Source organism: Dama dama, chromosome 1 (genome assembly GCF_033118175.1).
Source record: "Dama dama isolate Ldn47 chromosome 1, ASM3311817v1, whole genome shotgun sequence".
NCBI classification, from domain to species: domain Eukaryota; kingdom Metazoa; phylum Chordata; class Mammalia; order Artiodactyla; family Cervidae; genus Dama; species Dama dama.
In genome coordinates, this window is record NC_083681.1 from 2,620,981 (window position 1) to 2,635,204 (window position 14,224).

Here is a 14,224-nt window from a genome sequence, read left to right on the forward strand (position 1 = left end):
CCTCGGGATTCTCCTCGAGTCTTGGCATGGCAATTGGGACGCGTCTTCAAGTGAGGCGGGAGACCCAGGGTCCCTTTCCACGTGCCACAGGGATCCTGGGACTCCTATCCATTTTCAAGAGGAGTCAGGCATCGTCTCCTTTGGAAACATTGATCTCCGCGGACCTCTCGAGTTTTCAAAGGATGTGAGGCCTCCGGTCGCGATGAGGCGGAGAACTAGGTCTTTCTCTGTGGCCTCCACAGGGGATTCAGACATCCCTTCTTCTTGGGAGATGCAAGACGAGCCTGCATTCACTTCACTGCAGGGATATCTGGCCTTACTTCGAGTCAGAGATTCTCGGTTTCCATTCCACTTGAGGCCACAAACTCAGGGTCCCTCTCACCTACCTGTAGCTGAGAGAAGCCTCCTCTTGACGTGCTTGTTGAAAGTTAGTATTCCCCTTGAGTTGAAGCCAGGGACTAAGCTCTCATCTCGAGTTGATTTGGGGTCCATGGAGCATTTTGGTGTTGCTCCAGTTACCTCAGGATTCCTCTAGACTTGAGACAGTGATCTTGGGTTTTCTCTGGAGTGCCATCAAGGAAATCACAGCTCCGTTCACATTTGATGTGGAACACGGAATTGCTCTGCACGCAGTGCACGGAATCGGGCCTCATCTTGGGGCGAGGGGGAAGTCTCATGGTTTTTCTCGAGTTGCGGACGGACCCTGGGGTATATTCTCGAGTTACGACGGGGAGGGCCCTTCCAGACACGTGTTTGTTCAGCGACGCCAGGACTCGGGCCTAGGTGCGAGGGACACCTCGGCATTCTCCTCGAGTCTTGGCATGGCAATTTGGACGCGTCTCCATGTGAGGCGGGAGACCGAGTGTCCCTTTCCACGTGCCACAGGGATCCTGGGACTCCTATCCATTTTCAAGAAGAGTCAGGCATCGTCTCCTTTGGAAGCATTGATCTCCGCGGACCTCTCGAGTTTTCAAAGGATGTGAGTGCTCCGTTCGCAATGTGGCGAGAACTAGGTCTTTCTCTGTGGTCTCCACAGGGGATTCAGACATCCCTTCATCTTGGGAGATGGAAGACGAGCCTGCATCCAATTCACTGCAGGGATATCAGACCTTACTTCGAGTCAGAGCATCTCGGTGTCCATTCCACTTGAGGCCACAAACTCAGGGTCCCTCCCACATACCTGTAGCTGAGAGAAGCCTCCCCTTGAGGAGCTTGTGGAAAGTTGGTATTCCTCTTGAGTCGAAGCCAGGGACTAAGCTCTCATCTCTAGTTGACTTGGGGTCCACGGAGCCCTTTCGTGTTGCTCCAGTGACCTCAGGATCCCTCTAGACTTGAGACAGGGATCTTGGGTTTTCTCTGGAGCGCCATGAAGGAAATCAGGCTCCTTTCACGTTTGATGTGGAACACGGAATTGCTCAGCACGCAGTGCAGGGGAATCGGGCCTCATGTCGCGGCGAGGGGGAAGTCTCATGGTTTTTCTCGAGTGGCGGCCGGAACCTGGGGTATATTCTCGAGTTACGACGGGGAGGGCCCTTCCAGACACGTGTTTGTTCAGCGACGTCAGGACCCCTGCCTAGGTGCGAGGGACACCTCGGGATTCTCCTCGAGTCTTTGCATTGCAATTGGGACGTGTTTCCACGTGAGGCGGGAGACCCAGGGTCCCTATGCACGTGCCAGAGATATCCTGGGACTCCTATCCATTTTCAAGAGGAGTCAGGAATCGTCTCCTTCGGAAGTATTCATCTCAGCGGACCTCTCGAGTTTTCAAAGGATATGAGGCCTCCGGTCGCGAGGAGGCGGAGGACTAGGTCTTTCTCTGTGGTCTCCACAGGGGATTCAGACAACCCTTCGTCTTGGGAGATGCAAGACGAGCCTGCATTCAATTCACTGCAGGGATATCTGGCCTTACTTCGAGTCAGAGCATCTCGGTGTCCATTCCACTTGAGGCCACACACTCAGGGTCCCTCTCACATACCGGTAGCTGAGAGAAGCCTCCTCTTGAGGTGCTTGTGGAAAGTTGGTATTCCTCTTGAGTCGAAGCCAGGGACTAAGCTCTCATCTCGAGTTGATTTGGGGTACACATAGCCCTTTCGTGTTGCTCCAGTGACCTCAGGATCCCTCTAGACTAGAGCCAGTGATCTTGGGTTTCCTCTGGAGTGCCATCAAGGAAATCAAGGCTCCTTTCAGGTTTGAGGTGGAACACGGAATTGCTCTGCACGCAGTGCAGGGGAATCGGGCCTCATCTCGCGGCGAGGGGGAAGTCTCATTGTTTTTCTCGAGTTGCGGCCGGAACCTGGGGTATATTCTCGAGTTACGACGGGGAGGGCCCTTCCAGACACGTGTTAGTTCAGCGACGTCAGGACACGGGCCTAGGTGCGAGGGACTCCTCGGGATTCTCCTCGAGTCTTGGCATGGCAATTGGGACGCCTCTCCACGTGAGGCGGGAGACCCAGGGTCCCTTTCTACGTGCCACAGGGATCCTGGGACTCCTATCCATTTTCAAGAGGTGTCAGGCATCATCTCCTTTGGAAGCATTGATCTCCGCGGACCTCTCGAGTTTTCAAAGGATGTGAGCCTCCGGTCGCGATGAGGCGGAGAACTAGGTCTTTCTCTGTGGTCTCCACAGGGGATTCAGACATCCCTTCGTCTTGGGAGATGCAAGACGAGCCTGCATTCAATTCACTGCAGGGATATCCGGCCTTACTTCGAATCAGTGCATCTCGTTGTCCATTCCACATGAGGCCACAAACTCAGTGTCCCTGTCACATACCTGTGGCTGAGAGAAGACTCCTCTTGAGGTGCCTGTGGAAAGTTGGAATTCCTCTTGAGTCGAAGCCAGGGACTAAGTTCTCATCTCGAGTAGATTTGGGGTCCACGGAGCCCTTTCGTGTTGCTCCAGTGACCTCAGGATCCCTCTAGACTTGAGACAGTGATCTTTTGTTTTGTCTGGAGTGCCATCAAGGAAATCAAGGTTCCTTTCACGTTTGATGTGGGATACGGAATTGCTCTGCACGCAGTGCAGGGGAATCGGGCCTCATCTCGCGGCGAGTGGGAAGTCTCATGGTTTTTCTCTAGTTGCGGCCGGAACCTGGGGTATATTCTCGAGTTACGACGGGGAGGGCCCTTCCAGACACGTGTTTGTTCAGCAACGTCAGGACTCCTGCCTAGGTGCGAGGGACACCTCGGGATTCTCCTCGAGTCTTGGCATGGCAATTGGGACGCGTCTCCACGTGAGGCGGGAGACCCAGGGTCCCTTTCCACGTGCCACAGGGATCCTGGGACTCCTATCCATTTTCAAGAGGAGTCAGGCATCGTCTCCTGTGGAAGCATTGATCTCCGCGGACCTCTCGAGTTTTCAAATGATGTGACGCCTCCGGTCGCGATGAGGCGGAGAACTAGGTCTTTCTCTGTGGTCTCCACAGGGGATGCAGACATCCCTTCGTCTTGGGAGATGCAAGACGAGCCTGCATTCAATTCACTGCAGGGATATCCGGCCTTACTTCAATTCAGAGCAACTCGGTGTCCATTCCACTTGAGGCCACAAACTCAGGGTCCCTCTCACATACCTATAGCTGAGAGAAGCCTCCTCTTGAGGTGCTTGTGGAAAGTTGGTATTCCTCTTGAGTCGAAGCCAGGGACTAAGCTCTCATCTCGAGTTGATTTGGGGTCCACGGAGCTCTTTCGTGTTGCTCCAGTGACCTCAGGATCCCTCTAGACTTGAGACAGTGATCTTGGGGTTTCTCTGGAATGCCATCAAGGAAATCAAGCCTCCTTTCACGTTTGATGTGGAACACGGAATTGCTCTGCATGCAGCGCAGGGAATCGGGCCTCATCTCGCGGCGAGGGGGAAGTCGCATGGTTTTTCTCGAGTTGCGGCCGGAACCTGCGGTATATTCTCGAGTTACGACGGGGAGGGCCCTTCCAGACACGTGTTTGTTCAGCGACGTCAGGACTCCTGCCTAGGTGCGAGGGACACCTCGGTATTCTCCTCGAGTCTTGGCATGGCAATTGGGACGCGTCTCCACGTGAGGCGGGAGACCCAGGGTCCCTTTCCACGTGCCACAGGGATCCTGGGACTCCTATCCATTTTCAAGAGGAGTCAGGCATCGTCTCCTTTGGAAGCATTGATCTCCGCGCACCTCTCGAGTTTTCAAAGGATGTGAGGCCTCTGTCAGCGATGAGGCGGAGAACTAGGTCTTTCTCTCTGGTCTCCACAGGGGATGCAGACATCCCTTCGTCTTGGAAATGCAAGACGAGCCTGCATTCAATTCACTGCAGGGATATCCGTCCTTACTTTGAGTCAGAGCATCTCGGTGTTCATTCCACTTGAGGCCACAAACTCAGGGTCCCTCTCACATAGCTGTAGCTGAGAGAAGCCTTCCCTGAGGTGCTTGTGGAAAGTTGGTATTCCTCTTGAGTCGAAGCCAGGGACTAACCTCACATCTCGAGTTGATTTGGCTCTGCAGAGCCCTTTCGTGTTGCTACAGTGACCTCAGGATCCCTCTAGACTTGAGTCTGTGATCTTGGGTTTTCTCTGGAGGGCCATCAAGGAAATCAAGGCTCTTTTCACGTTTGATCTGGGATACGGAATTGCTCTGCATGCAGTGTAGCGGAATCGGGAATCATCTCGCGGCGAGGGGGAAGTCTCACGGTTTTTCTCGATTTGCGGCCAGAACCTGAGGTATATTCGCGAGTTACGACGGGGAGGGCCCTTCCAGACACGTGTTTGTTCAGCGACATCAGGACTCCTGCCTAGGTGCGAGGGACAATTCGGGATTCTCCTCGAGTCTTGGAATGGCATTTGGGTCGCGTCTCCACATGAGGCGGGGGACCCAGTGTCCCTTTGCACTTGCCACAGGGATCCGGGGAATCCTATCCATTTCCAAGAGGACTCAAGAATCGTCTCCTTTGGAAGCATTGATCTCCGCGGACCTCTCGAGTTTTCAAAGGATGTGAGGCCTCCGGTCGCGATGAGGCAGAGAACTAGGTCTTTCTCTGTGGTCTTCACTGGGGATTCAGACATCCCTTCGTCTTGGGAGATGCAAGACGAGCCTGCATTCAATTCACTGCAGGGATATCCAGCCTTACTTCGAGTCAGAGCATCTCGGTGTCCATTCCACTTGAGGCCACAAATTCAGGGTCCCTCTCACATACCTGTAGCTGAGAGAAGCCTCCTCTTGAGGTGCTTGTGGAAAGTTGGTATTCCTCTTGAGTCGAAGCCAGGGACTAAGCTCTCATCTCGAGTTGATTTGGGGTCCACGGAGCCCTTTCGTGTTGCTCCAGTGACCTCAGGATCCCTCTAGACTTGAGACAGTGATCTTGGGTTTTCTCTGGAGTGCCATCAAGGAAATCAAGGCTCCTTTCACGTTTGATGTGGAACACGGAATTGCTCTGCACACAGTGCAGGGGAATAGGGCCTCATCTCGCGGCGAGGGGGAAGTCTCATGGTTTTTCTCGAGTTTCGGCCGGAACTTGGGGTATATTCTCGAGTTACGACGGGGAGGGCCCTTCCAGACACGTGTTTGTTCAGCGACGTCAGGACTCCGGCCTAGGTGCGAGGGACACCTCGGGATTCTCCTCGAGTCTTGGCATGGAAATTGGGACGCGTCTCCACGTGAGGCGGGAGACCCAGGGTCCCTTTCCACGTGCCACAGGGATCCTGGGACTCCAATCCATTTTCAAGAAGAGTCAGGCATCGTCTCCTTTGGAAGCATTGATCTCCGCGGACCTCTCGAGTTTTCAAAGGATGTGAGGCCTCCGGTCGCGATGAGGCGGAGGACTAGGTCTTATTCTGTGGTCTCCACAGCGGATTCAGACATCCCTTCGTCTTGGGAGATGCAAGATGAGGCTGCATTCAATTCACTGCAGGGATATCCGGCCTTACTTCGAGTCAGAGCATCTCAGTGTCCATTCCACTTGAGGCCACAAACTCAGGGTCCCTCTCACATACCTGTAGCTGAGAGAAGGCTCCTCTTGAGGTGCTTGTGGAAAGTTGGTATTCCTCTTGAGTCGAAGCCAGGGACTAAGCTCTCATCTCGAGTTGATTTGGGGTCCACGGAGACCTTTGCTGTTGCTCCAGTGACATCAGGATCCCTCTAGACTTGAGACAGTGATTTTGGGTTTACTCTGGAGTGCCATCAAGGAAATCAAGGCTCCTTTCACGTTTGATGTGGAACACGGAATTGCTCTGCACGCAGTGCAGGTGAATCGGGCCTCATTTCGCGGCGAGGGGGAAGTCTCATGGTTTTTCTCGAGTTGCGGCCGGAACCTGGGGTATATTCTCGAGTTACGACGGGGAGGGCCCTTCCAGACACGTGTTTGTTCAGCGATGTCAGGACTCCTGTCTAGGTTCGAGGGACACCTCGGGATTCTCCTCGAGTCTTGGCATGGCAATTGGGACGCGTCTCCACGTGAGGCGGGAGACCCATGGTCCCTTTCCACGTGCCACAGGGATTCTGGGACTCCTATCCATTTTCAAGAGGAGTCAGGCATCGTCTCCTTTGGAAGCATTGATCTCCGCAGACCTCTCGAGTTTTCAAAGGACGTGAGGCCTCCGGTCGCGATTATGCGGAGGACTAGGTCTTTCTCTGTGGTCTCCACAGGGGATGCAGACATCCCTTCGTCTTGGGAGATGCAAGAGGAGCCTGCATTCAATTCACTGCAGGGATATCCGGCCTTACTTCAATTCAGAGCAACTCGGTGTCCATTCCACTTGAGGCCACACACTCAGGGTCCCTCTCACATACCGGTAGCTGAGAGAAGCCTCCTCTTGAGGTGCTTGTGGAAAGTTGGTATTCCTCTTGAGTCGAAGCCAGGGACTAAGCTCTCATCTCGAGTTGATTTGGGGTCCACATAGCCCTTTCGTGTTGCTCCAGTGACCTCAGGATCCCTCTAGACTAGAGCCAGTGATCTTGGGTTTCCTCTGGAGTGCCATCAAGGAAATCAAGGCTCCTTTCAGGTTTGAGGTGGAACACGGAATTGCTCTGCACGCAGTGCAGGGGAATCGGGCCTCATCTCGCGGCGAGGGGGAAGTCTCATGGTTTTTCTCGAGTTGCGGCCGGAACCTGGGATATATTCTCGAGTTACGACGGGGAGGGCCCTTCCAGACACGTGTTAGTTCAGCGACGTCAGGACACGGGCCTAGGTGCGAGGGACACCTCGGGATTCTCCTCGAGCCTTGGCATGGCAATTGGGACGCCTCTCCACGTGAGGCGGGAGACCAAGGGTCCCTTTCTACGTGCCACAGGGATCCTGGGACTCCTATCCATTTTCAAGAGTTGTCAGGCATCATCTCCTTTGGAAGCATTGATCTCCGCGGACCTCTCGAGTTTTCAAAGGATGTGAGCCTCCGGTCGCGATGAGGCGGAGAACTAGGTCTTTCTCTGTGGTCTTCACTGGGGATTCAGACATCCCTTCGTCTTGGGAGATGCAAGACGAGCCTGCATTCAATTCACTGCAGGGATATCCGGCCTTACTTCGAATCAGTGCATCTCATTGTCCATTCCACATGAGGCCACAAACTCAGTGTCCCTGTCACATACCTGTGGCTGAGAGAAGACTCCTCTTGAGGTGCCTGTGGAAAGTTGGAATTCCTCTTGAGTCGAAGCCAGGGACTAAGTTCTCATCTCGAGTAGATTTGGGGTCCACGGAGCCCTTTCGTGTTGCTCCAGTGACCTCAGGATCCCTCTAGACTTGAGACAGTGATCTTTTGTTTTGTCTGGAGTGCCATCAAGGAAATCAAGGCTCCTTTCACGTTTGATGTGGGATACGGAATTGCTCTGCACGCAGTGCAGGGGAATCGGGCCTCATCTCGCGGCGAGTGGGAAGTCTCATGGTTTTTCTCTAGTTGCGGCCGGAACCTGGGGTATATTCTCGAGTTACGACGGGGAGGGCCCTTCCAGACACGTGTTTGTTCAGCAACGTCAGGACTCCTGCCTAGGTGCGAGGGACACCTCGGGATTCTCCTCGAGTCTTGGCATGGCAATTGGGACGCGTCTCCACGTGAGGCGGGAGACCCAGGGTCCCTTTCCACGTGCCACAGGGATCCTGGGACTCCTATCCATTTTCAAGAGGAGTCAGGCATCGTCTCCTGTGGAAGCATTGATCTCCGCGGACCTCTCGAGTTTTCAAATGATGTGAGGCCTCCGGTCGCGATGAGGCGGAGAACTAGGTCTTTCTCTGTGGTCTCCACAGGGGATGCAGACATCCCTTCGTCTTGGGAGATGCAAGACGAGCCTGCATTCAATTCACTGCAGGGATATCCGGCCTTACTTCAATTCAGAGCAACTCGGTGTCCATTCCACTTGAGGCCACAAACTCAGGGTCCCTCTCACATACCTATAGCTGAGAGAAGCCTCCTCTTGAGGTGCTTGTGGAAAGTTGGTATTCCTCTTGAGTCGAAGCCAGGGACTAAGCTCTCATCTCGAGTTGATTTGGGGTCCACGGAGCCCTTTCGTGTTGCTCCAGTGACCTCAGGATCCCTCTAGACTTGAGACAGTGATCTTGGGGTTTCTCTGGAATGCCATCAAGGAAATCAAGCCTCCTTTCACGTTTGATGTGGAACACGGAATTGCTCTGCATGCAGCGCAGGGAATCGGGCCTCATCTCGCGGCGAGGGGGAAGTCGCATGGTTTTTCTCGAGTTGCGGCCGGAACCTGCGGTATATTCTCGAGTTACGATGGGGAGGGCCCTTCCAGACACGTGTTTGTTCAGCGACGTCAAGACTCTTGCCTAGGTGCGAGGGACACCTCGGGATTCTCCTCGAGTCTTGGCATGGCAATTGGGACGCGCCTCCCCGTGAGGCGGGAGACCCAGGGTCCCTTTCCACGTGCCACAGGGATCCTGGGACTCCTATCCATTTTCAAGAGGAGTCAGGCATCGTCTCCTTTGGAAGCATTGATCTCCGCGGACCTCTCGAGTTTTCAAAGGATGTGAGGCCTCCGGTCGCGATGAAGCGGAGGACTAGGTCTTTCTCTGTGGTCTCCACAGGGGATTCAGACATCCCTTCGTCTTGGGAGATGCAAGATGAGCCTGCATTCAATTCACTGAAAGGATTTCCAGCCTTAGTTCGAGTCAGAGCATATCGGTATCCATTCCACTTGAGGCCACACACTCAGGGTCCCTCTCACATACCGGTAGCTGAGAGAAGCCTCCTCTTGAGGTGCTTGTGGAAAGTTGGTATTCCTCTTGAGTCGAAGCCAGGGACTAAGCTCTCATCTCGAGTTGATTTGGGGTCCACATAGCCCTTTCGTGTTGCTCCAGTGACCTCAGGATCCCTCTAGACTAGAGCCAGTGATCTTGGGTTTCCTCTGGAGTGCCATCAAGGAAATCAAGGCTCCTTTCAGGTTTGAGGTGGAACACGGAATTGCTCTGCACGCAGTGCAGGGGAATCGGGCCTCATCTCGCGGCGAGGGGGAAGTCTCATGGTTTTTCTCGAGTTGCGGCCGGAACCTGGGATATATTCTCGAGTTACGACGGGGAGGGCCCTTCCAGACACGTGTTAGTTCAGCGACGTCAGGACACGGGCCTAGGTGCGAGGGACACCTCGGGATTCTCCTCGAGCCTTGGCATGGCAATTGGGACGCCTCTCCACGTGAGGCGGGAGACCAAGGGTCCCTTTCTACGTGCCACAGGGATCCTGGGACTCCTATCCATTTTCAAGAGTTGTCAGGCATCATCTCCTTTGGAAGCATTGATCTCCGCGGACCTCTCGAGTTTTCAAAGGATGTGAGCCTCCGGTCGCGATGAGGCGGAGAACTAGGTCTTTCTCTGTGGTCTTCACTGGGGATTCAGACATCCCTTCGTCTTGGGAGATGCAAGACGAGCCTGCATTCAATTCACTGCAGGGATATCCGGCCTTACTTCGAATCAGTGCATCTCATTGTCCATTCCACATGAGGCCACAAACTCAGTGTCCCTGTCACATACCTGTGGCTGAGAGAAGACTCCTCTTGAGGTGCCTGTGGAAAGTTGGAATTCCTCTTGAGTCGAAGCCAGGGACTAAGTTCTCATCTCGAGTAGATTTGGGGTCCACGGAGCCCTTTCGTGTTGCTCCAGTGACCTCAGGATCCCTCTAGACTTGAGACAGTGATCTTTTGTTTTGTCTGGAGTGCCATCAAGGAAATCAAGGCTCCTTTCACGTTTGATGTGGGATACGGAATTGCTCTGCACGCAGTGCAGGGGAATCGGGCCTCATCTCGCGGCGAGTGGGAAGTCTCATGGTTTTTCTCTAGTTGCGGCCGGAACCTGGGGTATATTCTCGAGTTACGACGGGGAGGGCCCTTCCAGACACGTGTTTGTTCAGCAACGTCAGGACTCCTGCCTAGGTGCGAGGGACACCTCGGGATTCTCCTCGAGTCTTGGCATGGCAATTGGGACGCGTCTCCACGTGAGGCGGGAGACCCAGGGTCCCTTTCCACGTGCCACAGGGATCCTGGGACTCCTATCCATTTTCAAGAGGAGTCAGGCATCGTCTCCTGTGGAAGCATTGATCTCCGCGGACCTCTCGAGTTTTCAAATGATGTGAGGCCTCCGGTCGCGATGAGGCGGAGAACTAGGTCTTTCTCTGTGGTCTCCACAGGGGATGCAGACATCCCTTCATCTTGGGAGATGCAAGACGAGCCTGCATTCAATTCACTGCAGGGATATCCGGCCTTACTTCAATTCAGAGCAACTCGGTGTCCATTCCACTTGAGGCCACAAACTCAGGGTCCCTCTCACATACCTATAGCTGAGAGAAGCCTCCTCTTGAGGTGCTTGTGGAAAGTTGGTATTCCTCTTGAGTCGAAGCCAGGGACTAAGCTCTCATCTCGAGTTGATTTGGGGTCCACGGAGCCCTTTCGTGTTGCTCCAGTGACCTCAGGATCCCTCTAGACTTGAGACAGTGATCTTGGGGTTTCTCTGGAATGCCATCAAGGAAATCAAGCCTCCTTTCACGTTTGATGTGGAACACGGAATTGCTCTGCATGCAGCGCAGGGAATCGGGCCTCATCTCGCGGCGAGGGGGAAGTCGCATGGTTTTTCTCGAGTTGCGGCCGGAACCTGCGGTATATTCTCGAGTTACGATGGGGAGGGCCCTTCCAGACACGTGTTTGTTCAGCGACGTCAAGACTCTTGCCTAGGTGCGAGGGACACCTCGTTATTCTCCTCGAGTCTTGGCATGGCAATTGGGACGCGTCTCCACGTGAGGCGGAAGACCCAGGGTCCCTTTCCACGTGCCACAGGGATCCTGGGACTCCTATCCATTTTCAAGAGGAGTCAGGCATCGTCTCCTTTGGAAGCATTGATCTCCGCGGACCTCTCGAGTTTTCAAAGGATGTGAGGCCTCTGTCAGCGATGAGGCGGAGAACTAGGTCTTTCTCTCTGGTCTCCACAGGGGATGCAGACATCCCTTCGTCTTGGAAATGCAAGACGAGCCTGCATTCAATTCACTGCAGGGATATCCGTCCTTACTTTGAGTCAGAGCATTTCGGTGTTCATTCCACTTGAGGCCACAAACTCAGGGTCCCTCTCACATACCTGTAGCTGAGAGAAACCTTCCCTGAGGTGCTTGTGGAAAGTTGGTATTCCTCTTGAGTCGAAGCCAGGGACTAACCTCACATCTCGAGTTGATTTGGGTCTGCAGAGCCCTTTCGTGTTGCTACAGTGACCTCAGGATCCCTCTAGACTTGAGTCTGTGATCTTGGGTTTTCTCTGGAGTGCCATCAAGGAAATCAAGGCTCTTTTCACGTTTGATCTGGGATACGGAATTGCTCTGCATGCAGTGTAGCGGAATCGGGAGTCATCTCCTGGCGAGGGGGAAGTCTCACGGTTTTTCTCGAGTTGCGGCCAGAACCTGAGGTATATTCGCGAGTTACGACGGGGAGGGCCCTTCCAGACACGTGTTTGTTCAGCGACATCAGGACTCCTGCCTAGGTGCGAGGGACAATTCGGGATTCTCCTCGAGTCTTGGAATGGCATTTGGGTCGCGTCTCCACATGAGGCGGGGGACCCAGTGTCCCTTTGCACTTGCCACAGGGATCCGGGGAATCCTATCCATTTCCAAGAGGACTCAAGAATCGTCTCCTTTGGAAGCATTGATCTCCGCGGACCTCTCGAGTTTTCAAAGGATGTGAGGCCTCCGGTCGCGATGACGCAGAGAACTAGGTCTTTCTCTGTGGTCTTCACTGGGGATTCAGACATCCCTTCGTCTTGGGAGATGCAAGACGAGCCTGCATTCAATTCACTGCAGGGATATCCGGCCTTACTTCGAGTCAGAGCATCTCGGTGTCCATTCCACTTGAGGCCACAAATTCAGGGTCCCTCTCACATACCTGTAGCTGAGAGAAGCCTCCTCTTGAGGTGCTTGTGGAAAGTTGGTATTCCTCTTGAGTCGAAGCCAGGGACTAAGCTCTCATCTCGAGTTGATTTGGGGTCCACATAGCCCTTTCGTGTTGCTCCAGTGACCTCAGGATCCCTCTAGACTAGAGCCAGTGATCTTGGGTTTCCTCTGGAGTGCCATCAAGGAAATCAAGGCTCCTTTCAGGTTTGAGGTGGAACACGGAATTGCTCTGCACGCAGTGCAAGGGAATCGGGCCTCATCTCGCGGCGAGGGGGAAGTCTCATGGTTTTTCTCGAGTTGCGGCCGGAACCTGGGATATATTCTCGAGTTACGACGGGGAGGGCCCTTCCAGACACGTGTTAGTTCAGCGACGTCAGGACACGGGCCTAGGTGCGAGTGACACCTCGGGATTCTCCTCGAGCCTTGGCATGGCAATTGGGACGCCTCTCCACGTGAGGCGGGAGACCAAGGGTCCCTTTCTACGTGCCACAGGGATCCTGGGACTCCTATCCATTTTCAAGAGTTGTCAGGCATCATCTCCTTTGGAAGCATTGATCTCCGCGGACCTCTCGAGTTTTCAAAGGATGTGAGCCTCCGGTCGCGATGAGGCGGAGAACTAGGTCTTTCTCTGTGGTCTTCACTGGGGATTCAGACATCCCTTCGTCTTGGGAGATGCAAGACGAGCCTGCATTCAATTCACTGCAGGGATATCCGGCCTTACTTCGAATCAGTGCATCTCATTGTCCATTCCACATGAGGCCACAAACTCAGTGTCCCTGTCACATACCTGTGGCTGAGAGAAGACTCCTCTTGAGGTGCCTGTGGAAAGTTGGAATTCCTCTTGAGTCGAAGCCAGGGACTAAGTTCTCATCTCGAGTAGATTTGGGGTCCACGGAGCCCTTTCGTGTTGCTCCAGTGACCTCAGGATCCCTCTAGACTTGAGACAGTGATCTTGGGTTTTCTCTGGAGTGCCATCAAGGAAATCAAGGCTCCTTTCACGTTTGATGTGGAACACGGAATTGCTCTGCACACAGTGCAGGGGAATCGGGCCTCATCTCGCGGCGAGGGGGAAGTCTCATGGTTTTTCTCGAGTTTCGGCCGGAACTTGGGGTATATTCTCGAGTTACGACGGGGAGGGCCCTTCCAGACACGTGTTTGCTCAGCGACGTCAGGACTCCTGCCTAGGTGCGAGGGACACCTCGGGATTCTCCTCGAGTCTTGTCATGGAAATTGGGACACGTCTCCACGTGAGGCGGGAGACCCAGTGTCCCTTTCCACGTGCCACAGGGATCCTGGGACTCCTATCCATTTTCAAGAGGAGTCAGGCATCGACTCCTTTGGAAGCACTGATCTCCGCGATCCTCTCGAGTTTTCAAAGGATGTGAGGCCTCCGGTCGCAATGAGGCGGAAAATTAGGTCTTTCTCTGTGGTCTCCACAGGGCATTCAGACATCCCTTGTCTTGGGAGATGCAAGACGAGCCTGCATTCAATTCACGGCAGGGATATCCGGCCTTACTTCGAGTCACAGCATCTCGGTGTCCATTCCACTTGAGGCCACAAACTCAGGGTCCCTCTCACATACCTGTAGCTGACAGAAGCCTCCTCTTGAGGTGCTTGTGGAAAGTTGGTATTCCTCTTGAGTCGAAGCCAGGGACTAAGCTCTCATCTCGAGTTGATTTGGGGTCCACGGAGACCTTTCCTGTTGCTCCAGTGACCTCAGGATCCCTCTAGACTTGAGACAGTGATTTTGGGTTTACTCTGGAGTGCCATCAAGGAAATCAAGGCTCCTTTCACGTTTGATGTGGAACACGGAATTGCTCTGCACGCAGTACAGGGGAATCAGGCCTCATCTGGCGGCGAGGGGGAAGTCTCATGCTTTTTCTCTAGTTGCGGCCAGAACCTGGG